Source organism: Natator depressus, chromosome 8, assembly GCF_965152275.1.
Source record: "Natator depressus isolate rNatDep1 chromosome 8, rNatDep2.hap1, whole genome shotgun sequence".
NCBI lineage: Eukaryota > Metazoa > Chordata > Testudines > Cheloniidae > Natator > Natator depressus.
Window position 1 is genome coordinate 66,143,877 of NC_134241.1, and position 18,351 is coordinate 66,162,227.

Consider the following 18,351-nt stretch of genomic DNA (forward strand, 5'->3'; position numbering starts at 1 on the left):
CCAACAATACACACAGCCAGCAACAAAATACCACTCAAGTACCAAGGCTGAGTCCTGGCACCAATTAATGCTCTGCAGTAAATATAGTCATACATGAGCTGTATCCAGGCAATGTTCCTGAAAAGCCTAGGATTGGAACTCTCCCAGAAAGAAAATGGACTTTTTTATTTCTTTTGGGAAAATTTAAATGGTAAAATCACAGTCTAATTTTCAATGAATACCAGCGTGAAAGGCCTAGATGCTGACAAAATACTCGGGCAGAGTGTGGCGTGGTGGAGGCTTTGAGCGTTTTAATTCAGACAAGACAGCTAATGACACACGTGCCTCCTAAGTGACTTGGACTGTTGATTTTTTTTCATTTGTGTATTTAACTAGTTTTATATGAATTGTACTCAAATAAATGTATAATCTCCTTATTAGTTCTAACTGTAACAGCCATCTTGTAATGTCACAGTCCCCTCTTCCAGTCCTGCTGGTTATTTGTTTGTACTACTATCAATACGCAAGAAATGATGGTACAATCATAATGAAGGGAGAGGCTGAAGGTATTTTGATTGTAAGCCTCTTCGGGTAGAGACCATTTGTTTCACCTGTGTTTGTACAGCACATATCATAATGCAGTCCTGGTTTATGACTAGGGTTCCTATTTGCTACTGCAATATAAGTAATAATTATTAATAGTAATAGTAAACGTCCTGTTCCTGCTCCCCACAATGTTTTGCTATCCCAGTAATCACTATTTGTATTACAGTAGCACCAAAAGGCCCTGAGATCAGGGACATCTTTGCTTCTCTCCCCATGCCATAATGCCACAGTTGCAGTTAGCACGGGCATCCGAGCTGGATCCCCCTCATTACAAAAATGAGGGGGTGGCTGACAGGGCATTCTCTGAGGGCTCCAAGACTTGCTCCACCTCCTGGGCCCCAGTCTGAAATAGCCCAAATTTGGTGACTTTCTGGGCAAGTTACAAAAGACACCTGTTTGACTAGGTTGTCAGACAGGGCTGAGGATTTGCTTCCCATAACACTGCAAGGATGGAAGAGTGTCACTGTAGGCACCTGAGTTCCTGTTGAAATTATTACTTTAGTGCTGCTCGGATTTTACTATTAATGGTGTCATAAGGTGCCCACAGTCTTGGACTGGCATCCTTGATATCATTTTTAATCTTAAAATAAATACGGTAAATACATAAATAAAAATTCTGCTAAACATGGTATACATACACAGTAAGGGACAGTCCTCTCATCAATGTTACACAATTTAGATGACTGATGAAATACCCTTCAAATTAGCATCAATTCAAATAGTCAATGGGAAGATGCTCAAGAACAAAAGGGCACAACAGAGCCCTATATAGGTGTTGCCAGCATGAGAACTTAGATAAATTTCAAAAGTGGGTTCTCATTTGTAGTGCCTATCTTGAGTTACCTTGGGCCTGGTTTTCAGAAATGCTGAGAACCTTTAACTCTATTTAAAATTAATGGGAGCTCTCGGTGCTCTTTCCTCTGATAATCCAGGCACTTTTGAATATTTGAGCCTTACCTTCTTTATTTTTAAACCAAAACAAATATATAAATAAACAAACAAAAACATAAAAAGAAATTTAAATAACATTTCTGACTGCCTATCATGCTAAACTAGCCACCTTCAGTTTTTAATTTGTAAACTCCAAAGCGCTTAAGCTTCTTTTTACAGTATAATTCCTTCTGAAATAACTGTGATAAGAATTATTTGCTACTGAAAAATTAAGAATTAGACAAAACCAAAATGGCTTTACTTGGTGTACTATGCACAGTACAGTAAAATAAACCTAGCATCACAGAATCATAGACGTTAGATACAGAAAAGACTTATCAGGTTGTTTTGTTTCCTAGCCCCACTACTGCAGAAATACAGCACATTCAAGTAATTTGTTTGGTCTACTTTTAAAGCATATAGGAAGTGAGGGTTCCACTATGTCTTTTTCTGTAATTTGGGGAACCAATCCTTCTTTCATTCACTCTTTTTCCATGACCAGTTTTGTCCCCATAGCTGAAAGCCCATTTTGTTTCTTTTTCCAAAAATACATGTGATTATTGCTTAATTTTAAACATAATTTATTGCTCCCTACAGTAAGGTATGGAAGCCTTGAACCTGCAAACACTTAAGCCCAAATGCAATCTTTCTCATCAGAGTAATCCTGTTGAAGTCAGTGGAGTAAAGTTACAAATATTGAGTGTTAGCAGGATTGGTGCCTAAATTATTATGGATCAGATTTAATGGCATTACACTATGGATAAATCTGGCTTTGTACATGATAGCTAAGAGATGGTCTGTAGTCTCTGTATTTGAGGAAGGATGGTCTTGTGGCTACAGAATTCCTGCTTCTGCCACAGACTTCCTGTGCGATATCATACGAGTGTCTCTGTGCCTCAGCGCCCTCTCTGCAAAATGGGGATGATAATATTCCCTTGCTATTATTCCTTTAGCTCAAGTGATAGAGGCCTATAATTTGGAGCTGAAGGTTCAGAGTTCTGTTCTGATGGGAGACAGGAGGATCATAATGATCCCTTTTGGTCTTAAAATCCAGAAACACATCTAGTATTTATTATTTTGTTACAGTGATGTACAGTCACAACTAGAGCTGAACTGCACTGCCCACTAAGGTGTTATAAGCATGTTCTTGTCTCTGAAAACAGACATGCTGGGAGGTTGAATCTGGTCCAGTTGCTTTAATATTCCACTACTAGAAGAATCAAACAACTTCATTTATATTTAAAAAGTTTCAAATCAATATCTCCCTTCATTTTGTATTGCCCTACCAGCATAACTATAGCTAGCTGAAAATTTTAGGAATAGATTGCCTGTTATGAATAATTTATTCCAGTCATAGGGGAAAACAAATTGTAAAATACTGCTGACAAAAACAATGTATGTATGTTTATTTTAAGGAATAAACCTTTCTATCTCCATCTTGTCTAACTTAGCTTTTAAAATCCTTTAGCCTCTTCTCCTTTTTTAAATGTCATTCAGGCTTCCCTCAATCATACTCTCCAATAAAAAATGTAAAGGCCGTGTCTGTTCTCAAAGAACATTTGAGCTAACCTGAAGGGGAAAAAAGCTGAAAACTCCAACCACTCAAAATATTATACATGGTATAAACATAAAATGAACCCTGTAACTGTTTTACCCCCACTGTTCCTGAACTCACTGCCCTGAGGCCATGCACATTTAGAGAGGAAATACATGCTTCCCTATGCCATATGTAGCGTAGTTGTAGCTGTCGGTTCGAGGATATTAGAGGGACAAAGTGGACGCGGTAATCACTTCTATTAGACCAACTTCTTTTGGTCACAGAGACAAGAAGAAGAGCTCTGTGTGGCTCAAAAGCTTGTCTCTCTCACTCACAGAAGTTAGTCCAATAAAAGATATTACCTCACCCACCTTGTGTCCCTATGTCATGGCATTCTTTCAGCCAGGGATGAAATTTAAGGAGACTGCAGCCCAAAGCAGGCACTCCCTGCTGAGCTCTGCAGCCAGAGAAAAGAAGAGAGGATGTGTTGTCCTGAAGACTGTCACAGATCTGCCTCATAATGGAGAGCAAACGGGGGGTGATTGGGGAGGCCTCCAGCAAATTTTCCATAGTCAGCAGGCAAGCATCTCTGACAGGATTTAGGAGCTCCATGTGGCAGCCATGTTCTCCAAGTACTATAGACTTCATCTATAGCAGACTGGCCCGATTTACCCACACCTATAGCAAGCCAGAGTGTTCCCTACTGGAAAGCTCCATAGGTGAGGTATATGCTTTCTGGACTTCCTAAACCCCAATGGAGCTGCTCTTTCTACACCTCTTAAGGGGGTAGAGCACCTCAAGAGCAGAAAAGGACAGCTTTTAGTGGATTTCATGATTACAAAGATTTAGCATTATATGAAGCAAATTGACCAAAAGAAAGTTTGGGATGATTTGTGTGGCCACATAATCACATCACACATGGGGAACAAGCCGCTACGGTTTGGCCAACCAGTTAGCAGAAGACTCTTACTGTGTCTCTTCATCTTTCTCTGCATACTCATGGCTTTTATTCTATCTTTGCCATATAACCTCAAAGCCTCAGGTCAATTTTACCCCTTATTACATGGTTGTCTCTGTGTTTTCACCTGCCCAACTACAGTAGAACCTCAGAGTTACGAATACCTCGGGAATGGAGGTTGTCTGTAACTCTGAAATGTTCGTAACTCTGAACAAAACATTATGGTTGTTCTTTCAAAAGTCTACAACTGAAAATTGATTTAATACAGCTTTGAAACTTTACTATGGAGAAGAAAAATGCTGCTTTCCCCTTGGTTTTTTAGTAGTTTACATTTAACACTGTACTTTATTTGCTTTTTTTTTTTTTGGTCTCCGCTGCTGCCTTATTGCATACTTCTGGTTCCAAACGAGGTGTGGGGTTGACTGGTCAGTTCATAATTCTGGTGTTTGTAACTCTGAGGTTCTACTGTGTCTCTAAAGATAAAGAGCTTGTTTTAAAAGAAGTATTCTTTTAAAGAAGCAGATGCACAGATTCCCTTGGAAACAAATGTACTCTGGGTAGAGAACTGTGATAACACTCTTGACAAAACAGTCATCATGCTTCTCACTTTCACACTGTCACCTCCTCAAGTGGCTTCTTGGGCCGACAAGTGCCCTTGGCTGCTGTCTCCAAGTCTCTGAGCTTCAAGCCTCACCTATTTCTCTTAGGGCCTCTTGATGTGTTAGAAGTATATCTGTTGTATCTCTGAAATGCATTTTCTTTTAAATATATAAAGAAAATACATATTTTTACGTGTTATGCCCCAGGCTACTGGAAAGCTCCTTAATGCAAAGCACTGGGATTTAACTAGTGATCATGTTTACACTACATGCATATTCATTCACACAGCACTGAAAAAATAATGAATTGGTGTCAGTGTACACCCTGGAATGACTAATGGGGAACAGTCTCTTCTTTGGATGTTCTAAGGACCTGGTCAGGAATCTGGAAGGGATGTCCCCAAAACATTGGTATAACAAAGCACAAGCATAGACAAGCATACAACAAACAAAAACATCTCTAAGTACTTCATGACCAATATACAATCTGTAACCACAGCAAGGCTCCAGATGCTGTTCCAGATCTTCTCCCAGCCCACTAGCAGCACCTCAGTTTTACCCAGATTATGCTTCAGCCAACTCCCAGCCAAGTCCAAACATGGGGAAAGCAAACACACTGCACCAGGTACCAAACTAGGTTTAGAGCCTGGAACACCTGATCTACTTTTTGGGGTCAAGGAGTTAATGGAAAACCTATGGACACTTTAGTGGTAATTCAGGGTAGTTAGAAAAACCATCTCTACTATACAAATCCTAGAGATTTTTATGCAGCAATAACAAAAAAACAAAACAAAACAAAAAAAAAAACAACAACCCAACCAAACAAAAAAACAAAACAAAACAAAAAATAAAGCAAAACAACAATGTAGTCCACAGCGGCTTAAGTATAAGGTATTCTCTAATAGTAACCGCTGAAGTCAATGGATAATACCCATTCCATCTCCAAAACTACTGGATCCCAGGTCTGTAAAAATTGAAAGAACAGGAGGAGAACTGAAACACCCAGGCAAATATTTTAGGAGACCAAATCTGGAGCGTGAAATGTTTATAAATTTAGAGAACTAGGACATCCAATGTGGTTTACATAGGGGGATTAATTGAAAAACGAATCTCTGAGAAAGACTTTCCTACTTGAGTATAAATGCTGTAGGCAGTTCATTTACTAACTGAGGTGAAGTTAACCCTGTGCAAACAAACCTTCAAAATCTGCAGTGTTCTCTTTCAGGGAAGGGGAGTACACTGCCATAACAAACATCTTCCAATTGGTTATATGAGGATTTCTTCACTTTATGGCTCCATGTCCCCTCACAGGGTTATTAAATAGCCTTAGGTGCCTCCATCCAGACAAAACACTTTTAGAATAGAAAGTAATTTTTTTTTGCCTTTCTCCATCCCATGCAGCTGTTTCTCTTTTACTATGGTCCTCTAGTCCAGTGGTTCTCAAACTTTTTTACTGGTGACCCCTTTCACATAGCAAGACTCTGAGTGTGACCCCCGTTAAAATTAAAAACACTTTTTAATATATTTAACACCATTATAAATGCTGGAGGCAAAACAGGGTTTGGGGTGGAGACTGACAGCTCGTGATCCCCCATATAATAACCTTGCAACCCCCTGAGGGGATCCCGACCCCCAGTTTGAGAACCCCTGCTCTAGTCACCATTCACCACTACAGCAAACAGGCAAATACAAAAAAGGGGAGAAAAATAACACAGCTTTGACTATCACAGTGTGGGGTGGGTTCATATACAGGACAAGACTTTTCACTTGTAGAATGTTGGAAGTTAAATGACATTCTTATACTGTCCCGTGTCTACCTATTCATTTTAACAAATAGTTCCAGGAAGAGAGCCCTGGTCCCAGCTCAGACCAGCAGCTCTCTTCCTGTGATACAAAGGGGAAAGAGTTGTCCTCACAGGGAAACTGGCCATTCCAGTTGCATAGGGGCATCGCAAGATGTTTTAAAGTTCTCATAGCCAGCTTTATGCTGTCTAGCTCCAGTCTCCTCCAATTAGAAGGGGTGTTTCAGGGTCATGCTACGGTCTGGAGGGGGGGGGGGGCGTTTAGGCATCGTAGATGCTAAGTTAGAGAGATGGACTGGCCCACAGTTTCATAAACACAGTGAGAGAATCTAGAGCCCGTAACAGCACGACAACGCTATAGAAACAAAGCCACGGCAGATAGAAGTTAAAAACGTAACCCCCAAAAACAACAGTTGGAAAGCATCTGGTTGCCCACACTACCAGGGTGCATTACCACAGTGAGCACCAGCAGACTCCCTAAAGAATCCTTTTCAGAGGCAAGGACTTTAATGCACTCTGCTGTACAAAAGACTCAACACATGTTGATGGATTCCAACTCTCTGCAATTCCTGTTTGTTTGGTTTCCAGTTCTCTCTGCCTTCTCTGGATTGGCCTAAGCAAAAGCACTAAAGCAGTCACACCAGATCAAGGAGGTTCAAATTAATATGCCTGTATTAACTTCAGTAAACACGCTCCTGAAAGCCTACAGATTCCTAATGCACAAGATAGTTAGAAGGGGAAATAAATAAAATCAGCATTATCAAAAATAAGAGTCAGAAATAATAAATATTCCTGTTGCTGATCTATCCCTGGTAACTTGCATTAAATATATATATACAGTGTTCTGGAAACTGAAGCAGTGCTACAGTTCAATAAAACTAATGCAATTAAAAGGGTAGAAAGCCTGTTTTTTCCCTTGCTTGCAGTTTAAAATGAGAACTTCCTAAGACTCATGACCATTGTTGGAATCCAATTCAGTACCCCAGCTTATCAAATTCCTGACTGTGGCATTATGCCTTTAAGGTATTGAAGTGCTACTTATTGCACGAACTCTGTCTCTGAATGTTTCTGTGTAACTTTAAAGTGCAGCCACCCCATTTTGAAACCGACAAGTGTTCATTTTGAGTCAAAATGGAGTTGCTAGATGTGAGCAGCCTTCAGACAGCTTTTCTTTTCATGTGAGCCAACAAAGGAAAATGTGTTTAGTACAAAAATCTCTCCTATTAACAAATATAGTTATTTAAAAAAAGCTTGTATTGCTTTGCAGGACTTCACACCTACACAAAGCTCCAGGTTCCCGGGGATCCTGAGGAGCAAGCTTTGTATTGTGTAATTCATCCAGGGACAGAGAATCTGCTGGACTAATGAGCTCTCCTGCAGCCTCTTCTTCTGCAGGTGATTCCCTAGAAGTGCAATCTTAACTCAAATACTGTAACACATACACAGCCTTCCAAACAGAAACCAACAACAACCAGGGTCAAGAAGGGCACAGTCGCGCTAGTATCTGAGTTCAGTGAAATCATGTGCCTTCTGATTTTATTCTGTCAATGTGAATTGAATTAATTTCTGAGCTTCTTTTATGGTCAAGGCCACATTTTGAGTTCAGTATTAATCATTTGAACAGACCCATTCCTCCGATAAGGTATTAATGCAATGGATCACTAATGTGGCAGCTTGCACTTAAGCATCATGATAGTGACCCTGACCAGGAAATGATTGGAAAGGCAAGAATAAAGGAGCTGTTCCTTTAGCTTGAAGGTGCAACATTAGCCTAGGCAGGTAGAGTCCCTCACTTTTGTCCCACTACTAATTTCCCCATGCATTACCTTGTCACTTGTGTCCCCAGAGGTGTTCATTAGGAAGGCAAGTGACAGCCTCCAATAATATATGTCTATCTTAAAATAATCAATCCCCTCTTGCAGTGGTGCTGTTTAATACTAATACTGTATGGTAGATTATTAGATGGAAGGTGCACTTAGATGGTGTCTAGTGCAATACATTATCAGTCAGCAATATACTGATGATCTGTCACTTACAAAATAATGTAATCCATAGAAAAGGGCCAAGCAGAAGGTGTAGGGGAGCAAGAGGGTTCAATTATATTTGTGGAAGAAACAATGTCCTGAGGAGAGTGCATTATGTAGTGGCTGTTCAAAAGCGCTCAGTGCAACTTGAGGGAAAAATCAGGCTCTGAGAGATGGTGGCTCAGATGGCTGTAACAAAGGATCTGGCCTTGAAGTCAAGTTCAAGCTGAAGTACAAAATTATCTTTTACAATACATAGTTTGCTTGTGAAAATGAAAAGGGTAAGAGATGTATTAGTAATGTTGGCATTACTACAGGCAACCGCTTTTAGATATTTGATATTTTGGGGACATGAGTTTTGCATCATTATTAGAATTAAGGCTTACTATATTATTCTGCAAACTTTCCAGCACTGAGCAGATGGTTACCCTATTACCAACCATTTGCATTTAACATATTGTAATGATTTATGTACCACATGTCACTGAGCAAAGAAAAAACAGTCAGTGGCAACTAATTAGTTGAGTGTGAAGACACATATCTCAATGTACATATCCTTGTTGTAACCAAATTTTAATTTTTTGATAGTTTACAGGTTTAATGTGCAGTGTAACAGAAATACTGACAGCAATTAAACCTGAACCATGACATCCCTCTGTCACTATGATAGTGCTACTATAATTACATCTGCACCAGCGTTCCCATTAAAACCCTGTATTTTGGGGGATGGGTGGGGAGAGAAGGTTATAACAATTCTTTGCACTTTTATATAGGACCTTTCTTCAGAGGATCTCAAAGTACTTTGTACTTTGTAAGTACTCTGATATCTCAGAGCCTAGCTCAAGTTTATGAGCTGGGAGGCTGCTTGAGAGTAGGGTGGGGCTGGGAATATTACTTGGTAGCAGAGAGGGACTATGGCCCAGGATACCTCTTGGAAGATTGAAATGAGTCTAGGGATGTGGACGGGAGGAGGTGGACACTTTGAGAGGGGAACCAAGGTCTTATTAGAAGTTTGCAGGGAAGGAACAGTCAGCTGTGGGCAACTGAATCAGCATCAGTCAGGATAGAGTCAGATACAGAAGCAAACTTTGTAAGGTTGCCCATTATTATTTCAAACATATCGTAACTATATACCATATGCGTTGCATTATCTACAGTAAGCCCCACTACAGCAACTCTTGATTATCAGCCTCATGTTTGAATGTTCTTGGTTTTAGGTTTATGTTGCAATGGTAAGGACTGTCACAAAAATGTCTGCAAATAAGTCAATGAAATACATCTGTAATGCAATTCCTATGTGATTTTCTGTGTGCCAATATTTTTAGATCCAAATAATGCCACTGGGAGTTTTACTTTTCTACAATATACCAATCTTGCTTGCTAAAATACCAGGGGAAGAAATCTGGCTGAAGGGTAGCCCCTCTTCTCCCTTTCTCCTAGCATGTCTCTACTTGCAAAAAACAGACTCTAACCTAAATTCATAGCACTGAGAGATGTCCAACAGAGGGCTCATAAATCCCTGGACTGCACTCAGAAGGAGTGAAGGCTAGGAAGAGCTACCATGGGCCACAGATGTGATGACTTTGGTGAGTGAGGCAAATAGAATTTGGCCATTTTTGATTAACTTTACTGCCTTCTGAAGTGCATGACTCTAATTCGCTCCTATACAATTATACCCTCAGCTAGTGTAAGTCAGCACAGCTCCACTTAAGTCAATGGAATGATGCCAATTTACAAGTATCAGGGGGTAGCCGTGTTAGTCTGTATCCACAAAAACAACAAGGAGTCCGGTAGCACCTTAAAGACTAACAGATTTATCTGAGCATAAGCTTTCGTGGGTAAAAACCTCACTCATTTACAGAAGCAGCTTTGCCTCTCCTGGAATTGACACCTCCTCATCTATTGTTGGGAGTGGACTACATCCACCCTGATCAAATTGGCCCTGTCAACACTGGTTCTCCACTTGTGAGGTAACTCCCTTCTCTTCATGTGTCAGTATATTTATGTCTGCATCTGTAACTTTCACTCCATGCATATGAAGAAGTGAGGTTTTTACCCACGAAAGCTTATGGTCAAATAAATCTGTTAGTCTTTAAGGTGCCACCGGACTCCTTGCCAATTTACAGTATCTTAGGATCTGGGCTATTATTTGGGGATCATAAAGTATAGGAAGGTTAGAAGCTTTGTTTTTGTTTATTTGAAATAGAAACAGCATTAGATTGTTCCATCTGGATTTTTTTTTATAACGTTTTGACTAAAAATATTCCTGCGTAATTCTGATCCGTTTTGTGGCAGTGCATCAACTTCAGTCAGTAACTCTGATTTACATGGAGATTAACTGAGATCATTCTCTCTTATTTCAATACTTAATTTCATATAATTTGTAGGAAATGATGCACAACTTTTACCACAGCACAGTAACAGATGTACAAAAGTGGCATCAGGAAATGAAGAAAAGTTAATTTTTCCAGAATATTAACAACTGGAGTAACTTTTTCTTTTAACTATTTGAACAATGTAGGTACACTTAAAGATGAACTCAGATAAATTAGACTTTTTTCATTAGACTGATTTTTTTTAAAGTCCCTTCAATATTTCCACAAATCACAGTGGCAGAATGATACCTCATTTGTTACAACTAACAAAGAGATTAACAAAGAGAGATAATAATCATCTGTGTCAAGAAAAACAAGTGAACATTCTGGGCTCAACCACTGATGCACTTCTTGCACTGATCAGTATCAGGAAAAATCAACCCCTGCACATGTGTAATTCTTTCCCTAATGAAGTACACAAAAATAACTGCATATCAGTGGTGACTGGGATCACAGATTAGCAGCTGGGAAGAGAACCAGAGTGCTAATTATCAGACAGCCCCTCCCTCCAGGGGTGATGGTATAATGACAACACACATACTCAAATACTGTGTGTGATATTCATTGTGGGTCTCTTTGACAGATTCTCATATAATCTGTCACTGTGCTCCATGTATGAACAAAGGGTAGGCATAAGGGAACAAGGTTGACTGTGGCCCATCTAACTTACACTCTGTTTTTCATGGCCTCCTATGGGCCATGGGCAGCAGGGAATAGCTGGAGCACTGTACCCCAACAATGCACACCCTTTACAAGCCAACTATGACAGGGCCTGGGAGCAGAGCAGTTATAGGGCTGTTCTGGCAGCTTTACACCAGTGCAGGGCATGTTTCCAGGGACCATTCCTGTCTCATTTAAGATCCTGCTGTGCCACTAGCATGGTCTAAAGGAGCCTTAGTGGAACAGAGAATCAGTCTCTTTATTTCTGGATCAGTGTGTTAAGTTTAGAATTGGTTACCATGACATTTAAAGTGCTGAAAAAAGACAGTAGTTTGAGTATGAAAAACACTAAGCTTTGCTTCAGTACAGAAGGTATCATTGCTGTTGCTACCTGTAAAATAGTTCAGAGATTTTAAACTTTTAACACAGGAATGAACTATTCTGCTGTAGCTATAACCTCAACTTTGAAGAACACTTAGTGCCTTGAACCTTTCAGATACATGGGCGAATAGATTTGTAAGGTTATTTAAGTGTTTATGTTTGCCTAAAGTCTTTGAAATACAAAGCTTGAAGAAAAGAAAGTTCCTGCCTGAAATGATTTGTGTTGGAATCCCTGAAGTTATTCACAAAGGCTCTTTGAATGTTTTGGACCATGAATTCGACTCCAAAGTAACACAGTAGGGATATTTCTATTTCATTTCATTAGGATTTTCCCCTATGTCTCTTTAACGTTGAATGACAAAATGAATTATACGACAAAAGTGACTGGTTCTACTCCTCACAAAAACATCGATCTTATAGGACGCTGAGAGCCCTCAAGAGGGAGCTGAGGGAGGTCAGTAGTTTTTATGGAAACTCTTGACTCCTCACAAATCGGGCCAAAGGAGATGATCAAAGGTGGTTAATGGAGATTGAAGTTTTAAATACACCTGCACTTAAATCATGCACTAGGAATTAAGGTCCCAATTGTACCCTCAGTTTCATAGGTTCCCTTTGTAGTCATTGGAACATTGGGTCCTGTCTGATTAACTAATAGTACTTAAATACCAACATGGAAGTTGAGAACAAAAACTATTTGAGAACATGAGGGTAGTACACAATAAATTGATGTACCTTTGGAAAGACTGTTTATCTGGGTGAATGAATATTGAAATCATTTCATTACTTCAATTCATGATGTTTTGCTTAAAAAACCTCTAAGTGTTTACAGAAAAGGAAGGTTCCTTTTCTTTAATACATTTTACAGTAGATATACAAAAATCATTGTCTATTGGCACTTGGGAGTTAAGGATAAACCGACAAGTACATAAGTATATAAGCTGTTTTTTCCTGTCCTCTAATGAAGTTAATAATTTAATTGCAGGAATTATTTGATATATGCACTCCAATCACTGGTGAAAACCTCAAAGGAAAACAAGTTGCCCATACAAGTATTCTCTTTGTAAATCAAGAAATCCTCAAGTACAGTAAATATATACAGTACTCCAAAAAAGAATGGCATTCAATTGTCCACTTAAAAGCTTGCTGTTAGCATATCTTTATTTTGAGGGTTTGAGGCTTGAATTGAAGCTTAATGAGAAAATTTCCTGTTAATTAAAGCACATCTAAAATTTAAAAGTTCTGTGGGGCCCAAAGTCTGCTTCTGGGTAAAATACAGAGTAATGCCATTAAAGTAAACAGTGTTATCCAGATTTACAATAACCTAACTGAGAGCAGGATTTAATCCACTTGGGGACAAATTCTGAAGCGTAGGGCACGTATGCATAAACCAGAAAATACAAGCATTATAACCTCAGCCATTTCTTTGTGAACATCCACTGCAAATTGTACATCAGGTCCCAGACCATGGATAGCAGAATCTGCTCTTTTCAAGTGGCTGTTTAGGCCCTGTCATCCACTTCCAAAACAATGAGGTCTTATAAAAAATGGACACTTTAGAACCATAGCAGATTTTGGGGCATACTGACTGAAGAAACAGTATAGAACAGGAACTATGCTTTCCCCAAGTGTAATTTATTCAGACTCTTGCGTGGATTACATTTAGCACAGACAATGTGAGGGAGAGAAATTGTTAAAACTGAGGAAAATTTTCACTTATGTCATGTAAGGTAGAAGTTGCTATTACTGCTGAAACTGGAGCTGAGACAGAGTCAGATAACCTCAAGCTTCAAATACAGAAGCCTCAAGCAGAGGAAGAGTTTAAAAATAGATTCCAAAGGGCAAAATACATATTATATAGAGTCTGGATATTTTAGCTTTTACAGGAAAGTATTGGCTCTTAGATTGAAAAACTAACCACCAATGAGCAACAGTGTCCTTCACCTTAACCTGCCAATCATTTTTCAAACCATGGGGGCAATAATTTTCCACTATTATTAACCTGAACTACAGTTAACATACAGCATATAATATACAAACCATTGAAAGTATAACGGTAAAACTGAACAGTTATTTATTTTTTACCCTATTTAAGAATTAACATGGTTAACCTTCTGGATCCTGATCCAAAGCCCCTTTCAGTCAATAGGAGCCTTTCCCTGGGCTTCAAAGACTTCGTATTAGACTCTTAATGAACATTTCCTACAGAAAGCACAAGTTACTGTTACTCACAAGTGACTGTCAGGACATAACTTTTCAATTAATCAAAGATATTCAGAGCTATAAAATCCTCCTCTTCAAGCAGCGTAATAAGAAAAAAATTAGAGTTTAGTCTCATGGACCAGCCTTTGATTCTTTCTGCTCAAAAAGAGATGAACAGAGCAAATGTCTACCATCACTTACTTTCCCATCCTGACAGGCTTTATTTATTCATTAGTCGACCTTTCTAGCCATTAGGACCATCCTGCTTCAGCAGTTAATTAACACAAGTGCCATAATTTAATACAGTTAATGCTACTTGATGCCCTTTAATGTACCTTCCATTAGTGATATTATTGTAGTATTACCCTGTAAATTAAAATGAGATCAAGACTATGAGAGGCTTTCTTTAATTAAGGTACTGGCACACTACACTCGTCCATTATTCACCAGAGAAAATCACCCTGATTTAGTGAAGCAGACCATCCATAAGTCAGAATTAGTTCATGAGGATTATTAGGTTTCTTGAATAATGTGCATGCAATGGGGTTGCTGAAATTGCTAACAGCCATGTTTCCTCTTTTTTCATTATCTTAACAAACACACAATGAAAGCTGAATAAACAAGTGGTAATAGAAAAACTAAAGGGTTTATCATCTCTAATACAATAAACATCAAGCTCATTTCACAACAAAATGCAACGGAATGAGAAAACAAATTATATATTAAATGGGCACATTTCCTAGCTTGAATATATTGTGAGGTATTAAAAAGCTGCATATTTAATACAGCAGCTTTCAGACAAATACTTTTCACAGACATTGATCCGTAAAATTCAACAGGAAACAACTTACATAGAAAATCAGCTTCCTTTAAAAATATGCTGTTAAGATGACTGGTTATTTTAACCATCCTCAACCTAGAGATGAATGTTACAGCATAAGCTACAGCATTAAAAAGAGTCTATTAGCATCACTCATTCACAGCATGTCAAGTTACTCAGTAACCTCTCTTTGCATGTTATCCTCATGGAATAGCCCAGACGAGCTGTTCAATATCCAGAAAAAATTCTAAGCCCAGAATATCAAACATCATGGCTAAACTTTAAGGTCAATTGACTTCTTGGGTTCAGCTACTATTGGTGGACAATCCACCTGGATTGGATACATAGTGGAGTAACGCTTGGGGTCCCCAGTTGCCCAATAAGGCCAGCGGTCAGGTAAGAGACAAGGCAACTGGGAGTACTGCTGATTCACAGAATCTTCAGGGCAGCCTCTGTCAGTGGTCTCCCGCAGAGCACCGGTGATGTTTAAAGCTGTCTTTCACTGATGGAGGATGGCAGTGATACTACAGTAGGGTTGCCAACCCTCCAAAATACTTCTAGAGCAGTCGTGGGCAACCTGGGGCCTGTCAGGGTAATCTGTTGGTGGGCCATTAGACAGTTTGTTTACACTGACCATCTGCAGGCACGGCCACCTGACTGCAGCTCCCTGTGGCTGTGGTTCGCTGTTCTCGGCCAATGGGAGCTGTGGGAAGCGGCAGCCAGTACGTCCCTGCAGCCTGCGCTGCTTCCCGCAGCGCAGGCTGCAGATGGTCTATGTAAACAAACTGTCTTGCGGGGTGCATGCGGCCTGCAGGTTGCCCACTACTGTCCTGGAGTCTCCAGGAATTAAAGATTAATCTTTAATTAAAGATTATGTCATGATGAAACCTCCAGGAATACATCCAAGCAAAGTTGGCAACCCTACACTACAGTCTGCTCTTCCTTGGAGTGGTCAAAGGTTCACAGGGTACTGAGAGCACCCTGACATGTGCATGGGGATGGATCAAGCCCTAATTTTTTTATTTATTAATTTATTTATGAACATACTTTGGGGAAAAAATAGCCCAGCAAGAGGTGTTTTTTTCATCATCAGCAGAATGATAAAGGCACTCACATGAATTTAATCTACTAGGATAGGATTACATAGCAGATAACCCCTGGTAGCTGGTGTCTGATTATTGTAGTTTAGCCAACAAGCATCACCATCAGATAAGTTCTCTGTACAGTCACACTTAATTTTTATAGACAATTTGCTATGGGATTACTGTTTCCTTTAGCTGAGTTTTGGAAGGTGTCTGTTTGTGATTCCCTTAAAACACTCTCTTTCTCCTTCAGATTATTTATGCGATGTGACACTGATAGTCTAATTAGAGACAGACTGCTTGCCAAAGTTCAGGGGTTTTCCGATGTGGACCTGCACCTTCTCGAAGTATGGTGTTTTTTGAACCCTGGGTTTTGTTCTGGTCCATCTCTACATCTAGTCTACTTGAGAGTGAGGAAATGACAGAAGAAAGGATACAGGAGAACTGAACTATATGCTGTAATTCTGATAAATTGATTACTATAGTGGTTATCCAAACCACTATTATAAGCTTTCCATGTTCCACTAAGCGTATTACATGAACAATATTAGTCTATGAGCAATATTACATATATGTAAAATTCTTAATGCAAAAGCAATGATCCAATGTTTTTGTATTTTTAATTAATCATCCTGTATCTATGTATGTGTATTTCGCATGGGGCACAAATAATTGTACTGTAGCAAATGAACTGTGCAATGAAACTCATTTAGATTTGCATTGTTCATGCTCATTAAAAATATATTTTCATTGAGAAAATGCACTGATAAATCCAGAGCAATGTAAACAGCACTGATTTTCTGCCTTATATATTTAACTGACTATTAAAAATATAAGCAAAAATTGATACTAATTTGTATTCATTTAATTCTGCCAGGAATTTTTTGCAACATATAAAATTGATTTCCTTGCATGTATGAAAATGCTTAGAGACATACAATGTCTTCCATATAAAAGAGACTAAAAATACCCACTTAAGTAATCCACTAAACAGCAGTAACAAGCACACAGTCAATAGCATGGTATATAATCTCCTTGTCTACTGCATTAATGTCAATTATCTTTTGCTTACTACAGAATGTACATGCTATTCTTTATCCTTCCAGTAAGTTAAGTGGATTTTTGTTTGTATGCAATCAAATATTATTGATATTGCATCAGTCCTCAATAAAATTTGAAAATAAAGTTGTTTAAAAAAGATGTTTGGGACTCTTTAGTTTAAAGAGGATATGGATAAGAGGTACAAGGTGCATGAAAGAGGTAAGTAAAATAATAAAATATATGGAAGAGGTCCTATTTACCTCATCTGATAATACAAGTTCAAAGGGACATCTAACATATTTAAAGATAACACACAAAATTGCTAAAAGGAAATACTCTTTTTACACAACGGGAAATAAATCTGTGAAACTCGCTACCACAAAATATAATAAGGTCAAGAACTTAGTGGGATTCAGAAAAAAGTTTAGACAGTCATGGGGGAAAAAAAGGTATCTCCAACAACTACTGTCCTGTAGCAATGATTAACGTTTTCAAAGGATATCAGTCCTCATGCTTCAGGTAATAAACAATCACTAGCTTCCTGGCATTAGGAAGACACTTTCTGTGTAGGCACGTTTTGCACAAATGTCTATTATGAGACATTTATACCTGGTACTAGCCATTGCTAGACACAGGATGGCCACCTGTCTAATGCAGCAGTTCTCAAACTTCATTGCACCGTGACCCCCTTCTGACAACAAAAATTACTATATGACCCCGGGGGGGAAGGGAAAAGGGGGGGGAGAAGATGACCAAAGCCCAAGCTCTGCTACCCCAGGTGCGTGGGGGAGGAGCCAAAGCTGAAGCCCAAGAGTTTCTGCCCTGGGCGGGGGGAATATAACCTTAGCCCTGTGCTGTGGGATTCAGGCTTTGGCTTCAGCGCCAGGCAGTGGGGCTTGGGCTTGGGCTCTGGACCCCAGCAAATCTAACATGAGCCTTGGCGACCCCATTAAAATGGGGTCGTGACCCACTTTGGGGTCCTGACCCACAGTTTGAGAACCCCTGGTCTAAAACAATGTGGCAATGTCTATGTTCCTATCCAAATTAGCCTTGTGTTATTCAAACCATTGGTTTATTTTTTACACTTAATCTTCACTCCATTCTAGAACAGTCTAAAGCATCTGTAAGGGACACTAGCCTGATTAGTCTTCATTCTGTCAAACAGAACTATACCCTGCAGAAAGGGTGAAATTCACTCCACTGCAGAGGTCTCATCCAAGGCCCTTCAGACCAATTACACCTTACAGTAAGGGCCTGTATTAAAGCCCAGTGAATTCAATGGCTTTAGGCCATAAAGGCGTAAAGGTAGCCTGGCCTGGAGAGCCCTGTGGAGTGTCCCTTCAGCTGGCATGAATTTC

At 39.3% G+C, this 18,351-nt stretch overlaps 1 protein-coding gene across 8 annotated transcripts in view; it reads right to left on the bottom strand.

Annotated features, from left to right (window-relative positions):
* Positions 1 to 18,351, bottom strand: part of NTNG1 (netrin G1) — a 200,242-nt gene that overhangs the window by 97,010 nt on the left and 84,881 nt on the right. The gene's annotated exons all lie outside the window — the stretch shown is intronic.